The sequence below is a fragment of the Carcharodon carcharias genome, chromosome 15 (genome assembly GCF_017639515.1).
Source record: "Carcharodon carcharias isolate sCarCar2 chromosome 15, sCarCar2.pri, whole genome shotgun sequence".
Classification (NCBI taxonomy): Eukaryota; Metazoa; Chordata; class Chondrichthyes; order Lamniformes; family Lamnidae; genus Carcharodon; species Carcharodon carcharias.
In genome coordinates this window covers 51,860,452-51,879,711 of record NC_054481.1, presented here as the reverse complement: position 1 = coordinate 51,879,711, position 19,260 = coordinate 51,860,452, and positions in this window count along the sequence as shown.

Sequence of the window (19,260 nt, the reverse complement as noted above, 5' to 3'; positions counted from 1 at the left end):
GTGAGTTTATACTGCTCTTGTGTTTCAGTGAGATTATATAGCCCTGTTTGTTTCAGTGAGATTATATAGCCGTTTTTGTTTCAGTGAGTTTATACAGCTGTGTGTGTTTCATTGAGTTTATACAGCTCTGTGTGTTTTCGTGAGTTTGTACAGCTGTGTGTGTTTCGGTGAGTTTATACAGCTCTGTGTGTTATGGTGAGTTTATACAGCTGTGTGTGTTTCAGTGCGTTTATACAGCTTTGTGTGTTTCAGTGCGTTTATAGAGCTCTGTGTGTTTCAGTGAGTTTATACAGCTTTGTGTGTTTCATGGTGGTTAATACAGCTCTGTGTTTTTCAGTGATTTTACACAGCTGTTTGCGTTTCACTGAGTTTATACAGCTCTGTGTCTTTTGGTGAGTTTATACAGCTCTGTGTCTTTTGGTGAGTTTATACAGCTCTGTGTGTTTGTGAGTTTATACAGCTGTGTGTGTTTCATTGATTTATACAGCTCTGTGTGCTTCATTGAATTGATACAGCTCTGTGTGCTTCATTGAGTTTATACAGCTCTGTGTGTTTCAGTGAGTTTATACAGCTCTGTGTGTTTCAGTGAGTTTATACAGCTCTGTGTGTTTCAGTGAGTTTATACAGCTCTGTGTGTTTCAGTGAGTTTATACAGCTCTGTGTGTTTCAGTGAGTTTATATGGCTCTGTGTGTTTGTGAGTTTATACAGCTGTGTGTGTTTCATTGATTCATACAACTCTGTGTGCTTCATTGAATTGATACAGCTCTGTGTGCTTCATTGAATTGATACAGCTCAGTGTGCTTCATTGACTTTATACAGCTCTGTGTGTTTCAATGAGTTTATACAGCTCTGTGTGTTTCGGTGAGTTTATACAGCTCTGTGTGTTTCAGTGAGTTTGTACAGCTGTGTGTGTTTCAGTGAGTTTGTACAGCTGTGTGTGTTTCAGTGAGTTTATAAAGCTGTGTGTGCTTCATTGAGTTTATAAAGCTGTGTGTGTTTCATTGAGTTTATAAAGCTCTGTGTGTTTTAGTGAGTTTATACAGCTCTGTGTGTTTCATTGAGTTTATATAGCTCTGTGAGTTTGTGAGTTTATACAGCTCTGTGTGTTTCGGTGAGATCATACAGCTGTGTGTGTTTCGGTGAGTTCATACAGCTTTGTGAGTTTCAGTGCGTTTCTACAGCTCTGTGTGTTTCAGTGAGTTTATACAGTCTGTGTATTTCATTGTGGTTTATACAGCTCTGTGTGTTTCAGTGAGTTTGCACAGCTCTTTGCGTTTCAGTGCATTCATACAGCTTTGTGTGTTTCAGTGAGTTTATACAGCCGTGTGTGTTCCAGTGAGTTTATACAGCTCTGTGTGATTTGGTGATTTTATACAGCTCTGTGTGTTCTGGTGAGTTTATACAGCTCTGTGTGATTTGGTGAGTTTATACAGCTCTGTGTGTTTTGGTGAGTTTATACAGCTCTGTGTGTTTTGGTGAGTTTATACAGCTCTGTGTGTTTTGGTGAGTTTATACAGCTCTGTGTGTTTTGGTGAGTTTATACAGCTCTGTGTGTTTTGGTGAGTTTATACAGCTCTGTGTGTTTTGGTGAGTTTATACAGCTCTGTGTGTTTTGGTGAGTTTATACAGCTCTGTGTGTTTTGGTGAGTTTATACAGCTCTGTGTGTTTTGGTGAGTTTATACAGCTCTGTGTGTTTTGGTGAGTTTATACAGCTCTGTGTGTTTTGGTGAGTTTATACAGCTCTGTGTGTTTTGGTGAGTTTATACAGCTCTGTGTGTTTTGGTGAGTTTATACAGCTCTGTGGGTTTCCGTGAATTTATACAGCTCTGTTTGTTTCAGTGAGTTTATATAGCTGTGTGTGTTTCAGTGAGTTTATGCAGCTCTGTGTTCTTCATTGTGTTTATACAGCTCTGTGTGCTTCATTGAGTTTATAAAGCTCTGTGTGTTTTAGTGAATTTCTATAGCTCCGTGTGTTTGTGAGTTTATACAGCTGTGTGTGTTTCATTGATTTATACAGCTCTGTGTGTTTCAGTGAGTTTATGCAGCTCTATGTGTTTCAGTGAGTTTATGCAGCTCTATGTGTTTCAGTGAGTTTATGCAGCTCTATGTGTTTCAGTGAGTTTATACAGCGCTGTGTGTTTCAGTGAGTTTATGCAGCTCTGTGTTCTTCATTGTGTTTATACAGCTCTGTGTGCTTCATTGAGTTTATAAAGCTCTGTGTGTTTTAGTGAATTTCTATAGCTCCGTGTGTTTGTGAGTTTATACAGCTGTGTGTGTTTCATTGATTTATACAGCTCTGTGTGTTTCAGTGAGTTTATGCAGCTCTATGTGTTTCAGTGAGTTTATGCAGCTCTATGTGTTTCAGTGAGTTTATGCAGCTCTATGTGTTTCAGTGAGTTTATACAGCGCTGTGTGTTTCAGTGAGTTAATACAGCTGTCTGTGTTTAAGTGACTTTACATAGCCGTGTGTATTTCAGTGAGTTTATAAAGCTCTGTGCGCTTCATTGAGTTTATACAGCTCTGTGTGGTTCATTGAGTTTATAAAGCTCTTTGTGTTTTGGTGAGTTTATACAGCTCTTTGTGTTTTGGTGAGTTTATACAGCTCTATGTGTTTCAGTGAATTTATACAGCTCTGTGTGTTTCGGTGAGTTGATACAGCACTGTGTGTTTCGCTGAGTTTATACAGCTTTGTGTGTTTCGCTGAGTTTATACAGCTTTGTGTGTTTCAGTGAGTTTATACAGCTTTGTCTGTTTCAGTGAGTTTATACAGCTTTGTGCGTTTCAGTGAGTTTATATAGCCGTGTGTGTTTGTGAGTTTATACAGCTGTGTGTGTTTCAGTGAGTTTATACAGCTGTGTGTGTTTCAGTGAGTTTATACAGCTGTGTGTGTTTCAGTGAGTTTATACAGCTGTGTGTGTTTCAGTGAGTTTATACAGCTGTGTGTGTTTCAGTGAGTTTATACAGCTGTGTGTGTTTCAGTGAGTTTATACAGCTGTGTGTGTTTCAGTGAGTTTATACAGCTGTGTGTGTTTCAGTGAGTTTATACAGCTGTGTGTGTTTCAGTGAGTTTATACAGCTTTGTGTGTTTCAGTGAGTTTATACAGCTGTGTGTGTTTCAGTGAGTTTATACAGCTCTGTGCGCTTCATTGAGTTTATACAGCTCTGTGCGCTTCATTGGGTTTATACAGCTCTGTGCGCTTCATTGAGTTTATAAAGCTCTGTGCGCTTCATTGAGTTTATACAGCTCTGTGCGCTTCATTGAGTTTATACAGCTCTGTGCGCTTCATTGAGTTTATACAGCTCTGTGCGCTTCATTGAGTTTATACAGCTCTGTGCGCTTCATTGAGTTTATACAGCTCTGTGCGCTTCATTGAGTTTATACAGCTCTGTGCGCTTCATTGAGTTTATACAGCTGTGTGTGTTTCAGTGAGTTTGTACAGCTGTGTGTGTTTCAGTGAGTTTGTACAGCTGTGTGTGTTTCAGTGAGTTTGTACAGCTGTGTGTGTTTCAGTGATTTTGTATAGCCGTGTGTGTTTCAGTGATTTTTTACAACTCTGTGTGTTTCAGTGAGTTTGTACAGCTGTGTGTGTTTCTTTGAGTTTGTATAGCCGTGTTTGTTTTAGTGTGTTTATACAGCTCTGTGTGTTTTCGTTATTTTATACAGCTGTGTGTGTTTCGGTGAGTTTATACAGCTCTGTGTGTTTCAGTGAGTTTGTACAGCTGTGTGTGTTTCAGTGAGTTTGTACAGCTGTGTGTGTTTCAGTGAGTTTGTACAGCTGTGTGTGTTTCAGTGAGTTTGTACAGCTGTGTGTGTTTCAGTGAGTTTGTACAGCTCTGTGTGTTTTCGTGAGTTTGTACAGCTGTGTGTGTTTCAGTGAGTTTGTACAGCTGTGTGTGTTTCAGTGAGTTTGTACAGCTGTGTGTGTTTCAGTGAGTTTGTACAGCTGTGTGTGTTTCAGTGAGTTTGTACAGCTCTGTGTGTTTCAGTGAGTTTATACAGCTCTGTGTGTTTTGGTGAGTTTATACAGCTCTGTGTGTTTTGGTGAGTTTATACAGCTCTGTGTGTTTTGGTGAGTTTATACAGCTCTGTGTGTTTTGGTGAGTTTATACAGCTTTGTGTGTTTTGGTGAGTTTATACAGCTCTGTGTGTTTTGGTGAGTTTATACAGCTCTGTGTGTTTTGGTGAGTTTATACAGCTCTGTGTGTTTTGGTGAGTTTATACAGCTCTGTGTGTTTTGGTGAGTTTATACAGCTCTGTGTGTTTTGGTGAGTTTATACAGCTCTGTGTGTTTTGGTGAGTTTATACAGCTCTGTGTGTTTTGGTGAGTTTATACAGCTCTGTGTGTTTTGGTGAGTTTATACAGCTCTGTGTGTTTTGGTGAGTTTATACAGCTCTGTGTGTTTTGGTGAGTTTATACAGCTCTGTGTGTTTTGGTGAGTTTATACAGCTCTGTGTGTTTTCGTTAATTTATACAGCTCTGTGTGTTTTGGTGAGTTTATACAGCTCTGTGTGTTTTGGTGAGTTTATACAGCTCTGTGTGTTTTGGTGAGTTTATACAGCTCTGTGTGTTTTGGTGAGTTTATACAGCTCTGTGTGTTTCATTGAGTTTATACAGCTCTGTGTGTTTCAGTGAGTTTATACAGCTCTGTGTGTTTCAGTGAGTTTATACAGCTCTGTGCGCTTCATTGAGTTTATACAGCTCTGTGCGCTTCATTGAGTTTATACAGCTCTGTGTGCTTCATTGAGTTTATACAGCTCTGTGCGCTTCATTGAGTTTATACAGCTCTGTGCGATTCATTGAGTTTATACAGCTCTGTGCGCTTTCATTGAGTTTAGTACAGCTTGTGAGTTTCAGTGAGTTTATACAGCTCTGTGTGTTTCAGTGAGTTTATACAGCTCTGTGTGTTTCAGTGAGTTTATACAGCTCTGTGTGTTTCAGTGAGTTTATACAGCTCTGTGTTTTTCAGTGAGTTTGTACAGCTGTGTGTATTTCAGTGAGTTTGTATAGCCGTGTTTGTTTCAGTGAGTTTATACAGCTCTGTGTGTTTCAGTGAGTTTGTACAGCTGTGTGTGTTTCAGTGAGTTTGTACAGCTGTGTGTGTTTCAGTGAGTTTGTACAGCTGTGTGTGTTTCAGTGAGTTTGTACAGCTGTGTGTGTTTCAGTGAGTTTGTACAGCTGTGTGTGTTTCAGTGAGTTTGTACAGCTGTGTGTGTTTCAGTGAGTTTGTACAGCTGTGTGTGTTTCAGTGAGTTTGTACAGCTGTGTGTGTTTCAGTGAGTTTGTACAGCTGTGTGTGTTTCAGTGAGTTTGTACAGCTGTGTGTGTTTCAGTGAGTTTGTACAGCTGTGTGTGTTTCAGTGAGTTTGTACAGCTGTGTGTGTTTCAGTGAGTTTGTACAGCTGTGTGTGTTTCAGTGAGTTTGTACAGCTGTGTGTGTTTCAGTGAGTTTGTACAGCTGTGTGTGTTTCAGTGAGTTTGTACAGCTGTGTGTGTTTCAGTGAGTTTGTACAGCTGTGTGTGTTTCAGTGAGTTTGTACAGCTGTGTGTGTTTCAGTGAGTTTGTACAGCTGTGTGTGTTTCAGTGAGTTTGTACAGCTGTGTGTGTTTCAGTGAGTTTGTACAGCTGTGTGTGTTTCAGTGAGTTTGTACAGCTGTGTGTGTTTCAGTGAGTTTGTACAGCTGTGTGTGTTTCAGTGAGTTTGTACAGCTGTGTGTGTTTCAGTGAGTTTGTACAGCTGTGTGTGTTTCAGTGAGTTTGTACAGCTGTGTGTGTTTCAGTGAGTTTGTACAGCTGTGTGTGTTTCAGTGAGTTTGTACAGCTGTGTGTGTTTCAGTGAGTTTGTACAGCTGTGTGTGTTTCAGTGAGTTTGTACAGCTGTGTGTGTTTCAGTGAGTTTGTACAGCTGTGTGTGTTTCAGTGAGTTTGTACAGCTGTGTGTGTTTCAGTGAGTTTGTACAGCTGTGTGTGTTTCAGTGAGTTTGTACAGCTGTGTGTGTTTCAGTGAGTTTGTACAGCTGTGTGTGTTTCAGTGAGTTTGTACAGCTGTGTGTGTTTCAGTGAGTTTGTACAGCTGTGTGTGTTTCAGTGAGTTTGTACAGCTGTGTGTGTTTCAGTGAGTTTGTACAGCTGTGTGTGTTTCAGTGAGTTTGTACAGCTGTGTGTGTTTCAGTGAGTTTGTACAGCTGTGTGTGTTTCAGTGAGTTTGTACAGCTGTGTGTGTTTCAGTGAGTTTGTACAGCTGTGTGTGTTTCAGTGAGTTTGTACAGCTGTGTGTGTTTCAGTGAGTTTGTACAGCTGTGTGTGTTTCAGTGAGTTTGTACAGCTGTGTGTGTTTCAGTGAGTTTGTACAGCTGTGTGTGTTTCAGTGAGTTTGTACAGCTGTGTGTGTTTCAGTGAGTTTGTACAGCTGTGTGTGTTTCAGTGAGTTTGTACAGCTGTGTGTGTTTCAGTGAGTTTGTACAGCTGTGTGTGTTTCAGTGAGTTTGTACAGCTGTGTGTGTTTCAGTGAGTTTGTACAGCTGTGTGTGTTTCAGTGAGTTTGTACAGCTGTGTGTGTTTCAGTGAGTTTGTACAGCTGTGTGTGTTTCAGTGAGTTTGTACAGCTGTGTGTGTTTCAGTGAGTTTGTACAGCTGTGTGTGTTTCAGTGAGTTTGTGCAGCTGTGTGTGTTTCAGTGAGTTTGTGCAGCTGTGTGTGTTTCAGTGAGTTTGTGCAGCTGTGTGTGTTTCAGTGAGTTTGTGCAGCTGTGTGTGTTTCAGTGAGTTTGTGCAGCTGTGTGTGTTTCAGTGAGTTTGTGCAGCTGTGTGTGTTTCAGTGAGTTTGTGCAGCTGTGTGTGTTTCAGTGAGTTTGTGCAGCTGTGTGTGTTTCAGTGAGTTTGTGCAGCTGTGTGTGTTTCAGTGAGTTTGTGCAGCTGTGTGTGTTTCAGTGAGTTTGTGCAGCTGTGTGTGTTTCAGTGAGTTTGTGCAGCTGTGTGTGTTTCAGTGAGTTTGTGCAGCTGTGTGTGTTTCAGTGAGTTTGTGCAGCTGTGTGTGTTTCAGTGAGTTTGTGCAGCTGTGTGTGTTTCAGTGAGTTTGTGCAGCTGTGTGTGTTTCAGTGAGTTTGTGCAGCTGTGTGTGTTTCAGTGAGTTTGTGCAGCTGTGTGTGTTTCAGTGAGTTTGTGCAGCTGTGTGTGTTTCAGTGAGTTTGTGCAGCTGTGTGTGTTTCAGTGAGTTTGTGCAGCTGTGTGTGTTTCAGTGAGTTTGTGCAGCTGTGTGTGTTTCAGTGAGTTTGTGCAGCTGTGTGTGTTTCAGTGAGTTTGTGCAGCTGTGTGTGTTTCAGTGAGTTTGTGCAGCTGTGTGTGTTTCAGTGAGTTTGTGCAGCTGTGTGTGTTTCAGTGAGTTTGTGCAGCTGTGTGTGTTTCAGTGAGTTTGTGCAGCTGTGTGTGTTTCAGTGAGTTTGTGCAGCTGTGTGTGTTTCAGTGAGTTTGTGCAGCTGTGTGTGTTTCAGTGAGTTTGTGCAGCTGTGTGTGTTTCAGTGAGTTTGTGCAGCTGTGTGTGTTTCAGTGAGTTTGTGCAGCTGTGTGTGTTTCAGTGAGTTTGTGCAGCTGTGTGTGTTTCAGTGAGTTTGTGCAGCTGTGTGTGTTTCAGTGAGTTTGTGCAGCTGTGTGTGTTTCAGTGAGTTTGTGCAGCTGTGTGTGTTTCAGTGAGTTTGTGCAGCTGTGTGTGTTTCAGTGAGTTTGTGCAGCTGTGTGTGTTTCAGTGAGTTTGTGCAGCTGTGTGTGTTTCAGTGAGTTTGTGCAGCTGTGTGTGTTTCAGTGAGTTTGTGCAGCTGTGTGTGTTTCAGTGAGTTTGTGCAGCTGTGTGTGTTTCAGTGAGTTTGTGCAGCTGTGTGTGTTTCAGTGAGTTTGTGCAGCTGTGTGTGTTTCAGTGAGTTTGTGCAGCTGTGTGTGTTTCAGTGAGTTTGTGCAGCTGTGTGTGTTTCAGTGAGTTTGTGCAGCTGTGTGTGTTTCAGTGAGTTTGTGCAGCTGTGTGTGTTTCAGTGAGTTTGTGCAGCTGTGTGTGTTTCAGTGAGTTTGTGCAGCTGTGTGTGTTTCAGTGAGTTTGTGCAGCTGTGTGTGTTTCAGTGAGTTTGTGCAGCTGTGTGTGTTTCAGTGAGTTTGTGCAGCTGTGTGTGTTTCAGTGAGTTTGTGCAGCTGTGTGTGTTTCAGTGAGTTTGTGCAGCTGTGTGTGTTTCAGTGAGTTTGTGCAGCTGTGTGTGTTTCAGTGAGTTTGTGCAGCTGTGTGTGTTTCAGTGAGTTTGTGCAGCTGTGTGTGTTTCAGTGAGTTTGTGCAGCTGTGTGTGTTTCAGTGAGTTTGTGCAGCTGTGTGTGTTTCAGTGAGTTTGTGCAGCTGTGTGTGTTTCAGTGAGTTTGTGCAGCTGTGTGTGTTTCAGTGAGTTTGTGCAGCTGTGTGTGTTTCAGTGAGTTTGTGCAGCTGTGTGTGTTTCAGTGAGTTTGTGCAGCTGTGTGTGTTTCAGTGAGTTTGTGCAGCTGTGTGTGTTTCAGTGAGTTTGTGCAGCTGTGTGTGTTTCAGTGAGTTTGTGCAGCTGTGTGTGTTTCAGTGAGTTTGTGCAGCTGTGTGTGTTTCAGTGAGTTTGTGCAGCTGTGTGTGTTTCAGTGAGTTTGTGCAGCTGTGTGTGTTTCAGTGAGTTTGTGCAGCTGTGTGTGTTTCAGTGAGTTTGTGCAGCTGTGTGTGTTTCAGTGAGTTTGTGCAGCTGTGTGTGTTTCAGTGAGTTTGTGCAGCTGTGTGTGTTTCAGTGAGTTTGTGCAGCTGTGTGTGTTTCAGTGAGTTTGTGCAGCTGTGTGTGTTTCAGTGAGTTTGTGCAGCTGTGTGTGTTTCAGTGAGTTTGTGCAGCTGTGTGTGTTTCAGTGAGTTTGTACAGCTGTGTGTGTTTCAGTGAGTTTGTACAGCTGTGTGTGTTTCAGTGAGTTTGTACAGCTGTGTGTGTTTCAGTGAGTTTGTACAGCTGTGTGTGTTTCAGTGAGTTTGTACAGCTGTGTGTGTTTCAGTGAGTTTGTACAGCTGTGTGTGTTTCAGTGAGTTTGTACAGCTGTGTGTGTTTCAGTGAGTTTGTACAGCTGTGTGTGTTTCAGTGAGTTTGTACAGCTGTGTGTGTTTCAGTGAGTTTGTACAGCTGTGTGTGTTTCAGTGAGTTTGTACAGCTGTGTGTGTTTCAGTGAGTTTGTACAGCTGTGTGTGTTTCAGTGAGTTTGTACAGCTGTGTGTGTTTCAGTGAGTTTGTACAGCTGTGTGTGTTTCAGTGAGTTTGTACAGCTGTGTGTGTTTCAGTGCGTTTGTACAGCTGTGTGTGTTTCAGTGAGTTTGTACAGCTCTGTGTGTTTCAGTGCGTTTGTACAGCTCTGTGTGTTTCAGTGCGTTTGTACAGCTCTGTGTGTTTCAGTGCGTTTGTACAGCTCTGTGTGTTTCAGTGCGTTTGTACAGCTCTGTGTGTTTCAGTGCGTTTGTACAGCTCTGTGTGTTTCAGTGCGTTTGTACAGCTCTGTGTGTTTCAGTGCGTTTGTACAGCTCTGTGTGTTTCAGTGCGTTTGTACAGCTCTGTGTGTTTCAGTGCGTTTGTACAGCTCTGTGTGTTTCAGTGCGTTTGTACAGCTCTGTGTGTTTCAGTGCGTTTGTACAGCTCTGTGTGTTTCAGTGCGTTTGTACAGCTCTGTGTGTTTCAGTGCGTTTGTACAGCTCTGTGTGTTTCAGTGCGTTTGTACAGCTCTGTGTGTTTCAGTGCGTTTGTACAGCTCTGTGTGTTTCAGTGCGTTTGTACAGCTCTGTGTGTTTCAGTGCGTTTGTACAGCTCTGTGTGTTTCAGTGCGTTTGTACAGCTCTGTGTGTTTCATTGAGTTTATACAGCTCTGTGTGTTTCAGTGAGTTTATACAGCTCTGTGTGTTTCAGTGAGTTTATACAGCTCTGTGTGTTTCAGTGAGTTTATACAGCTCTGTGTGTTTCAGTGAGTTTATACAGCTCTGTGTGTTTCAGTGAGTTTATACAGCTCTGTGTGTTTCAGTGAGTTTTTACAGCTCTGTGTGTTTCAGTGAGTTTATACAGCTGTGTGTGTTTCAGTGAGTTTATACAGCTCTGTGTGTTTCGGTGAGTTTATACAGCTCTGTGTGTTTCGGTGAGTTTATACAGCTGTGTGTGTTTCAGTGAGTTTATACAGCTGTGTGTGTTTCAGTGAGTTTATACAGCTGTGTGTGTTTCAGTGAGTTTATACAGCTGTGTGTGTTTCAGTGAGTTTATACAGCTCTGAGTGTTTCAGTGAGTTTATACAGCTGTGTGTGTTTCAGTGAGTTTATACAGCTGTGTGTGTTTCAGTGAGTTTGTACAGCTGTGTGTGTTTCAGTGAGTTTGTACAGCTGTGTGTGTTTCAGTGAGTTTATACAGCTCTGTGTGTTTCAGTGAGTTTATACAGCTGTGTGTGTTTCAGTGAGTTTATACAGCTGTGTGTGTTTCAGTGAGTTTGTACAGCTGTGTGTGTTTCAGTGAGTTTATACAGCTCAGTGTGTTTCATTGAGTTTATACAGCTCTGAGTGATTCAGTGAGTTTATACAGCTTTGTGTGTTTCAGTGGGTTTATACAGCTTTGTGTGTTTCAGTGAGTTTATACAGCTGTGTGTGTTTCAGTGAGTTTATACAGCTGTGTGTGTTTCAGTGAGTTTATACAGCTGTGTGTGTTTCAGTGAGTTTATACAGCTGTGTGTGTTTCAGTGAGTTTATACAGCTGTGTGTGTTTCAGTGAGTTTATACAGCTGTGTGTGTTTCATTGAGTTTATACAGCTGTGTGTGTTTCGGTGAGTTTATACAGCTTTGTGTGTTTCAGTGAGTTTATACAGCTGTGTGTGTTTCAGTGAGTTTATACAGCTGTGTGTGTTTCAGTGAGTTTATACAGCTGTGTGTGTTTCGGTGAGTGTATACAGCTGTGTGTGTTTCGGTGAGTGTATACAGCTGTGTGTGTTTCGGTGAGTGTATACAGCTGTGTGTGTTTCGGTGAGTGTATACAGCTGTGTGTGTTTCGGTGAGTGTATACAGCTGTGTGTGTTTCGGTGAGTGTATACAGCTGTGTGTGTTTCGGTGAGTGTATACAGCTGTGTGTGTTTCGGTGAGTGTATACAGCTGTGTGTGTTTCGGTGAGTGTATACAGCTGTGTGTGTTTCGGTGAGTGTATACAGCTGTGTGTGTTTCGGTGAGTGTATACAGCTGTGTGTGTTTCGGTGAGTGTATACAGCTGTGTGTGTTTCGGTGAGTGTATACAGCTGTGTGTGTTTCGGTGAGTGTATACAGCTGTGTGTGTTTCGGTGAGTGTATACAGCTGTGTGTGTTTCGGTGAGTGTATACAGCTGTGTGTGTTTCGGTGAGTGTATACAGCTGTGTGTGTTTCGGTGAGTGTATACAGCTGTGTGTGTTTCGGTGAGTGTATACAGCTGTGTGTGTTTCGGTGAGTGTATACAGCTGTGTGTGTTTCGGTGAGTGTATACAGCTGTGTGTGTTTCGGTGAGTGTATACAGCTGTGTGTGTTTCGGTGAGTGTATACAGCTGTGTGTGTTTCGGTGAGTGTATACAGCTGTGTGTGTTTCGGTGAGTGTATACAGCTGTGTGTGTTTCGGTGAGTGTATACAGCTGTGTGTGTTTCGGTGAGTGTATACAGCTGTGTGTGTTTCGGTGAGTGTATACAGCTGTGTGTGTTTCGGTGAGTGTATACAGCTGTGTGTGTTTCGGTGAGTGTATACAGCTGTGTGTGTTTCGGTGAGTGTATACAGCTGTGTGTGTTTCGGTGAGTGTATACAGCTGTGTGTGTTTCGGTGAGTGTATACAGCTGTGTGTGTTTCGGTGAGTGTATACAGCTGTGTGTGTTTCGGTGAGTGTATACAGCTGTGTGTGTTTCGGTGAGTGTATACAGCTGTGTGTGTTTCGGTGAGTGTATACAGCTGTGTGTGTTTCGGTGAGTGTATACAGCTGTGTGTGTTTCGGTGAGTGTATACAGCTGTGTGTGTTTCGGTGAGTGTATACAGCTGTGTGTGTTTCGGTGAGTGTATACAGCTGTGTGTGTTTCGAGTGAGTTGTATACAGCTGTGTGTGTTTCAGTGAGTTTGTACAGCTGTGTGTGTTTCAGTGAGTTTGTACAGCTGTGTGTGTTTCGGTGAGTTGTAGCAGCTCTGTGTGTTTCAGTGAGTTTGTATAGCTGTGTGTGTTTCAGTGAGTTTGTATAGCCGTGTGTGTTTCAGTGAGTTTGTATAGCCGTGTTTGTTTCAGTGAGTTTATACAGCTCTGTGTGTTTCAGTAAGTTCATACAGCTCTGTGTGTTTCAGTGAGTTTATACAGCTGTGTGTGTTTCAGTGAGTTTATACAGCTGTGTGTGTTTCAGTGAGTTTGTACAGCTCTTTGCGTTTCAGTGAGTTTGTGCAGCTCTGTGTGTTTCAGTGAGTTTATGCAGCTGTGTGTGTTTCAGTGAGTTTATGCAAGCTGTGTGTGTTTCAGTGAGTTTGTGCAGCTGTGTGTGTTTCAGTGAGTTTGTGCAGCTGTGTGTGTTTCAGTGAGTTTGTACAGCTGTGTGTGTTTCAGTGAGTTTGTACAGCTGTGTGTGTTTCAGTGAGTTTGTACAGCTGTGTGTGTTTCAGTGAGTTTGTACAGCTGTGTGTGTTTCAGTGAGTTTAGTACAGCTGTGTGTGTTTCAGTGAGTTTGTACAGCTGTGTGTGTTTCAGTGAGTTTGTACAGCTGTGTGTGTTTCAGTGAGTTTGTACAGCTGTGTGTGTTTCAGTGAGTTTGTACAGCTGTGTGTGTTTCAGTGAGTTTGTACAGCTGTGTGTGTTTCAGTGAGTTTGTACAGCTGTGTGTGTTTCAGTGCGTTTGTACAGCTCTGTGTGTTTCAGTGCGTTTGTACAGCTCTGTGTGTTTCAGTGCGTTTGTACAGCTCTGTGTGTTTCAGTGCGTTTGTACAGCTCTGTGTGTTTCAGTGCGTTTGTACAGCTCTGTGTGTTTCAGTGAGTTTATACAGCTTTGTGTGTTTCATTGAGTTTATACAGCTGTGTGTGTTTCATTGAGTTTATACAGCTGTGTGTGTTTCATTGAGTTTATACAGCTGTGTGTGTTTCAGTGAGTTTATACAGCTTTGTGTGTTTCATTGATTTATACTGCTCTTTGTGTTTCAGTGAGTTTATACAGCTGTGTGTGTTTCAGTGAGTTTATACAGCTGTGTGTGTTTCAGTGAGTTTATACAGCTGTGTGTGTTTCGGTGAGTGTATACAGCTGTGTGTGTTTCGGTGAGTGTATACAGCTGTGTGTGTTTCGGTGAGTGTATACAGCTGTGTGTGTTTCGGTGAGTGTATACAGCTGTGTGTGTTTCGGTGAGTGTATACAGCTGTGTGTGTTTCGGTGAGTGTATACAGCTGTGTGTGTTTCGGTGAGTGTATACAGCTGTGTGTGTTTCGGTGAGTGTATACAGCTGTGTGTGTTTCGGTGAGTGTATACAGCTGTGTGTGTTTCGGTGAGTGTATACAGCTGTGTGTGTTTCGGTGAGTGTATACAGCTGTGTGTGTTTCGGTGAGTGTATACAGCTGTGTGTGTTTCGGTGAGTGTATACAGCTGTGTGTGTTTCGGTGAGTGTATACAGCTGTGTGTGTTTCGGTGAGTTTATACAGCTGTGTGTGTTTCGGTGAGTTTATACAGCCGTGTGTGTTTCGGTGAGTTTATACAGCCGTGTGTGTTTCAGTGAGTTTATACAGCCGTGTGTGTTTTAGTGAGTTTATACAGCTCTGTGTGATTTGGTGAGTTTATACAGCTCTGTGTGTTTCGGTGAGTGTATACAGCTGTGTGTGTTTCGGTGAGTGTATACAGCTGTGTGTGTTTCGGTGAGTGTATACAGCTGTGTGTGTTTCGGTGAGTGTATACAGCTGTGTGTGTTTCGGTGAGTGTATACAGCTGTGTGTGTTTCGGTGAGTGTATACAGCTCTGTGTGTTTCCCTGAGTTTATACAGCTGTGTGTGTTTCAGTAAGTTTATACAGCTTTGTGTGTTTCGCTGAGTTTATACAGCTTTGTGTGTTTCGCTGAGTTTATACAGCTTTGTGTGTTTCGCTGAGTTTATACAGCTTTGTGTGTTTCGCTGAGTTTATACAGCTTTGTGTGTTTCGCTGAGTTTATACAGCTTTGTGTGTTTCAGTGAGTTTATACAGCTGTGTGTGTTTCAGTGAGTTTATACAGCTGTGTGTGTTTCAGTGAGTTTATACAGCTGTGTGTGTTTCAGTGAGTTTATACAGCTGTGTGTGTTTCAGTGAGTTTATACAGCTGTGTGTGTTTCAGTGAGTTTATACAGCTGTGTGTGTTTCTGTGAGTTTATACAGCTGTGTGTGTTTCAGTGAGTTTATACAGCTGTGTGTGTTTCGGTGAGTGTATACAGCTGTGTGTGTTTCGGTGAGTGTATACAGCTGTGTGTGTTTCGGTGAGTGTATACAGCTGTGTGTGTTTCGGTGAGTGTATACAGCTGTGTGTGTTTCGGTGAGTGTATACAGCTGTGTGTGTTTCGGTGAGTGTATACAGCTGTGTGTGTTTCGGTGAGTGTATACAGCTGTGTGTGTTTCGGTGAGTGTATACAGCTGTGTGTGTTTCGGTGAGTGTATACAGCTGTGTGTGTTTCGGTGAGTGTATACAGCTGTGTGTGTTTCGGTGAGTGTATACAGCTGTGTGTGTTTCGGTGAGTGTATACAGCTGTGTGTGTTTCGGTGAGTGTATACAGCTGTGTGTGTTTCGGTGAGTGTATACAGCTGTGTGTGTTTCGGTGAGTTTATACAGCTCTGTGTGTTTCGGTGAGTTTATACAGCTGTGTGTGTTTCGGTGAGTGTATACAGCTGTGTGTGTTTCGGTGAGTGTATACAGCTGTGTGTGTTTCGGTGAGTGTATACAGCTGTGTGTGTTTCGGTGAGTGTATACAGCTGTGTGTGTTTCGGTGAGTGTATACAGCTGTGTGTGTTTCGGTGAGTGTATACAGCTGTGTGTGTTTCGGTGAGTGTATACAGCTGTGTGTGTTTCGGTGAGTGTATACAGCTGTGTGTGTTTCGGTGAGTGTATACAGCTGTGTGTGTTTCGGTGAGTGTATACAGCTGTGTGTGTTTCGGTGAATGTATACAGCTGTGTGTGTTTCGGTGATTGTATATAGCTGTGTGTGTTTCGCTGAGTTTATACAGCTCTGTGTGTTTCGGTGAGTTTATACAGCTCTGTGTGTTTCGGTGAGTTTATACAGCTGTGTGTGTTTCAGTGAGTTTATACAGCTGTGTGTGTTTCAGTGAGTGTATACAGCTGTGTGTGTTTCGTGAGTGTATACAGCTGTGTGTGTTTCGGTGAGTTTATACAGCTGTGTGTGTTTCGGTGAGTGTATACAGCTGTGTGTGTTTCGTGAGTTTATACAGCTGTGTGTGTTTCGGTGAGTTTATACAGCTGTGTGTGTTTCGGTGAGTTTATACAGCTGTGTGTGTTTCGGTGAGTTTATACAGCTGTGTGTGTTTCAGTGAGTTTATACAGCTGTGTGTGTTTCGGTGAGTTTATACAGCTTTGTGTGTTTCAGTGATTTTATACAGCTCTGTGTGTTTCGCTGAGTTTATACAGCTCTGTGTGTTTCAGTGAGTTTATACAGCTCTGTGTGTTTCCGTGAGTTTATACAGCTCTGTGTGTTTGTGAGTTTATACAGCTCTGTGTGTTTCAGTGAGTTTATACAGCTCTGTGTGTTTCAGTGAGTTTATACAGCTCTGTGTGTTTCGGTGAGTTTATACAGCTCTGTGTGTTTCGGTGAGTTTATACAGCTCTGTGTGTTTTGGTGAGTTTATACAGCTCTGTGTGTTTCAGTGAGTTTATACAGCTCTGTGTGTTTCGGTGAGTTTATACAGCTCTGTGTGTTTCGGTGAGTTTATACAGCTCTGTGTGTTTCGCTGAGTTTATACAGCTCTGTGTGTTTTGGTGAGTTTATACAGCTCTGTGTTTCGGTGAGTTTATACAGCACTGTGAGTTTCGGTGAGTTTATACAGCACTGTGAGTTTCGGTGAGTTTATACATCACTGTGTGTTTCGCTGAGTTTATACAGCTTTGTGTGTTTCGCTGAGTTTATACAGCTTTGTGTGTTTCGCTGAGTTTATACAGCTTTGTGTGTTTCGCTGAGTTTATACAGCTTTGTGTGTTTCGCTGAGTTTATACAGCTTTGTGTGTTTCGCTGAGTTTATACAGCTTGTGTGTTTCGCTGAGTTTATACAGCTTTGTGTGTTTCGCTGAGTTTATACAGCTTGTGTGTTTCAGTGAGTTTATACAGCTTTGTGTGTTTCGGTGAGTTTATACAGCTTTGTGTGTTTCAGTGAGTTTATACAGCTTTGTGTGTTTCAGTGAGTTTATACAGCTGTGTGTGTTTCGGTGAGTTTATACAGCTCTGTGTGTTTCAAAGTGTTTATACAGCTCTGTGTGTTTCAGTGAGTTTATACAGCTCTGTGTGTTTGAGTGAGTTTATATAGCCGTGTGTGTTTGTGAGTTTATACAGCTGTGTGTGTTTCATTGAGTTTATACAGCTCTGTGTGTTTCAGTGAGTTTATACAGCTGTGTGTGTTTCAGTGAGTTTATACAGCTGTGTGTGTTTCAGTGAGTTTATACAGCTGTGTGTGTTTCAGTGAGTTTATACAGCTGTGTGTGTTTCAGTGAGTTTATACAGCTCTGTGTGTTTCAGTGAGTTTATACAGCTCTGTGTGTTTTGGTGAGTTTATACAGCTTTGTGTGTTTCAGTGAGTTTATACAGCTCTGTGTGTTTCAATGAGTTTATACAGCTCAGTGTGTTTCAGTGAGTTTATACAGCTCTGTGTGTTTCAGTGAGTTTATACAGCTCTGTGTGTTTCAGTGAGTTTATACAGCTCTGTGTGTTTCAGTGAGTTTATACAGCTCTGTGTGTTTCAGTGAGTTTATACAGCTCTGTGTGTTTCAGTGAGTTTATACAGCTCTGTGTGTTTCAGTGAGTTTATACAGCTCTGTGTGTTTCAGTGAGTTTATACAGCTCTGTGTGTTTCAGTGAGTTTATACAGCTCTGTGTGTTTCAGTGAGTTTATACAGCTCTGTGTGTTTCAGTGAGTTTATACAGCTCTGTGTGTTTCAGTGAGTTTATACAGCTCTGTGTGTTTCAGTGAGTTTATACAGCTCTGTGTGTTTCAGTGAGTTTATACAGCTCTGTGTGTTTCGTGAGTTTATACAGCTCTGTGTGTTTCAGTGAGTTTATACAGCTCTGTGTGTTTCAGTGAGTTTATACAGCTCTGTGTGTTTCAGGTGAGTTTATACAGCTCTGTGTGTTTCAGTGAGTTTATACAGCTCTGTGTGTTTCAGTGAGTTTATACAGCTCTGTGTGTTTCAGTGAGTTTATACAGCTCTGTGTGTTTCAGTGAGTTTATACAGCTCTGTGTGTTTCAGTGAGTTTATACAGCTCTGTGTGTTTCAGTGAGTTTATACAGCTCTGTGTGTTTCAGTGAGTTTATACAGCTCTGTGTGTTTCAGTGAGTTTATACAGCTTTGTGTGTTTCAGTGAGTTTATACAGCTCTGTGTGTTTCAGTGAGTTTATACAGCTCTGTGTGTTTCGTTGAGTTTATACAGCTCTGTGTGTTTCAGTGAGTTTATACAGCTCTGTGTGTTTCAGTGAGTTTATACAGCTCTGTGTGTTTCAGTGAGTTTATACAGCTCTGTGTGTTTCAGTGAGTTTATACAGCTCTGTGTGTTTCAGTGAGTTTATACAGCTCTGTGTGTTTCAGTGAGTTTATACAGCTCTGTGTGTTTCAGTGAGTTTATACAGCTCTGTGTGTTTCAGTGAGTTTATACAGCTCTGTGTGTTTCAGTGAGTTTATACAGCTCTGTGTGTTTCAGTGAGTTTATACAGCTCTGTGTGTTTCAGTGAGTTTATACAGCTCTGTGTGTTTCAGTGAGTTTATACAGCTCTGTGTGTTTCGGTGAGTTTATACAGCTCTGTGTGTTTCGGTGAGTTTATACAGCTGTGTGTGTTTCAGGTGAGTTTATAAGCTGTGTGTGTTTCGTGAGTGTATACAGCTGTGTGTGTTTCGGTGAGTTTATACAGCTGTGTGTGTTTCGGTGAGTTTATACAGCTCTGTGTGTTTCTGTGAGTTTATACAGCTCTGTGTGTTTCAGTGAGTTTATACAGCTCTGTGTGTTTCGGTGAGTTTATACAGCTCTGTGTGTTTCGGTGAGTTTATACAGCTGTGTGTGTTTCAGTGAGTTTATACAGCTGTGTGTGTTTCGTTGAGTGTATACAGCTGTGTGTGTTTCGGTGAGTTTATACAGCTGTGTGTGTTTCGGTGAGTGTATACAGCTGTGTGTGTTTCGGTGAGTGTATACAGCTGTGTGTGTTTCGGTGAGTGTATACAGCTGTGTGTGTTTCGGTGAGTGTATACAGCTGTGTGTGTTTCGGTGAGTGTAACAGCTGTGTGTGTTTCGGTGAGTTTATACAGCTGTGTGTGTTCAGTGAGTTTATACAGCTGTGTGTGTTTCGGTGAGTTGTATAAAGCTGTGTGTGTTTCGTTGAGTGATTACAGTGTTGTGTGTTTAGGTGAGTGTTTACAGCTGTGTGTGTTTCGGTGGAGTGTATACAGCTGTGTGTGATTCGCGTGGAGTGTATACAGCTGTGTGTGTTTCGGTGAGTGATATAAAGCTGTTGTGTGTTTCGGTGAGTCGTTACAGCTGTGTGTGATTTCGGTGAGTGTATACACTGTGTGTGTTTCGGTGAGTGTATACAGATGTGTGTGTTTCGGTGAGTGTATACAGATGTGTGTGTTTCGGTGAGTGTATACAGCTGTGTGTGTTTCGGTGAGTGTATACAGCTCGGTGTGCTGTAAGTGAGTGTTTATATAGCTGTGTGTGTTTCAGGTGAGTTTATGCAGCTTGCTGTGTGCTTTCAGGTGAGTGTATACAGCCTGTGTGTTTCGGATGGATGGTATCAAGCTCTGTGTGTGTTTTTTAGGTGAGTTTATACAGCTCTGTGCCTTTCGGTTAGTTTATACAGCTATGTGCGTATCGTTGAGTTTGTACAGCTCTGTGCGTTTCGTTGAGTTTATACAGCTCTGTGTGTTTCTGTGAGTTTATACAGCTGTGTGTGTTTCAGTGAGTTTATACAGCTGTGTGTGTTTTGTTGAGTTTATACAGCTCTGTGTGTTTCGGTGAGTTTATACAGCTCTGTGTGTTTCGGTGAGTTTATACAGCTCTGTGTGTTTCTG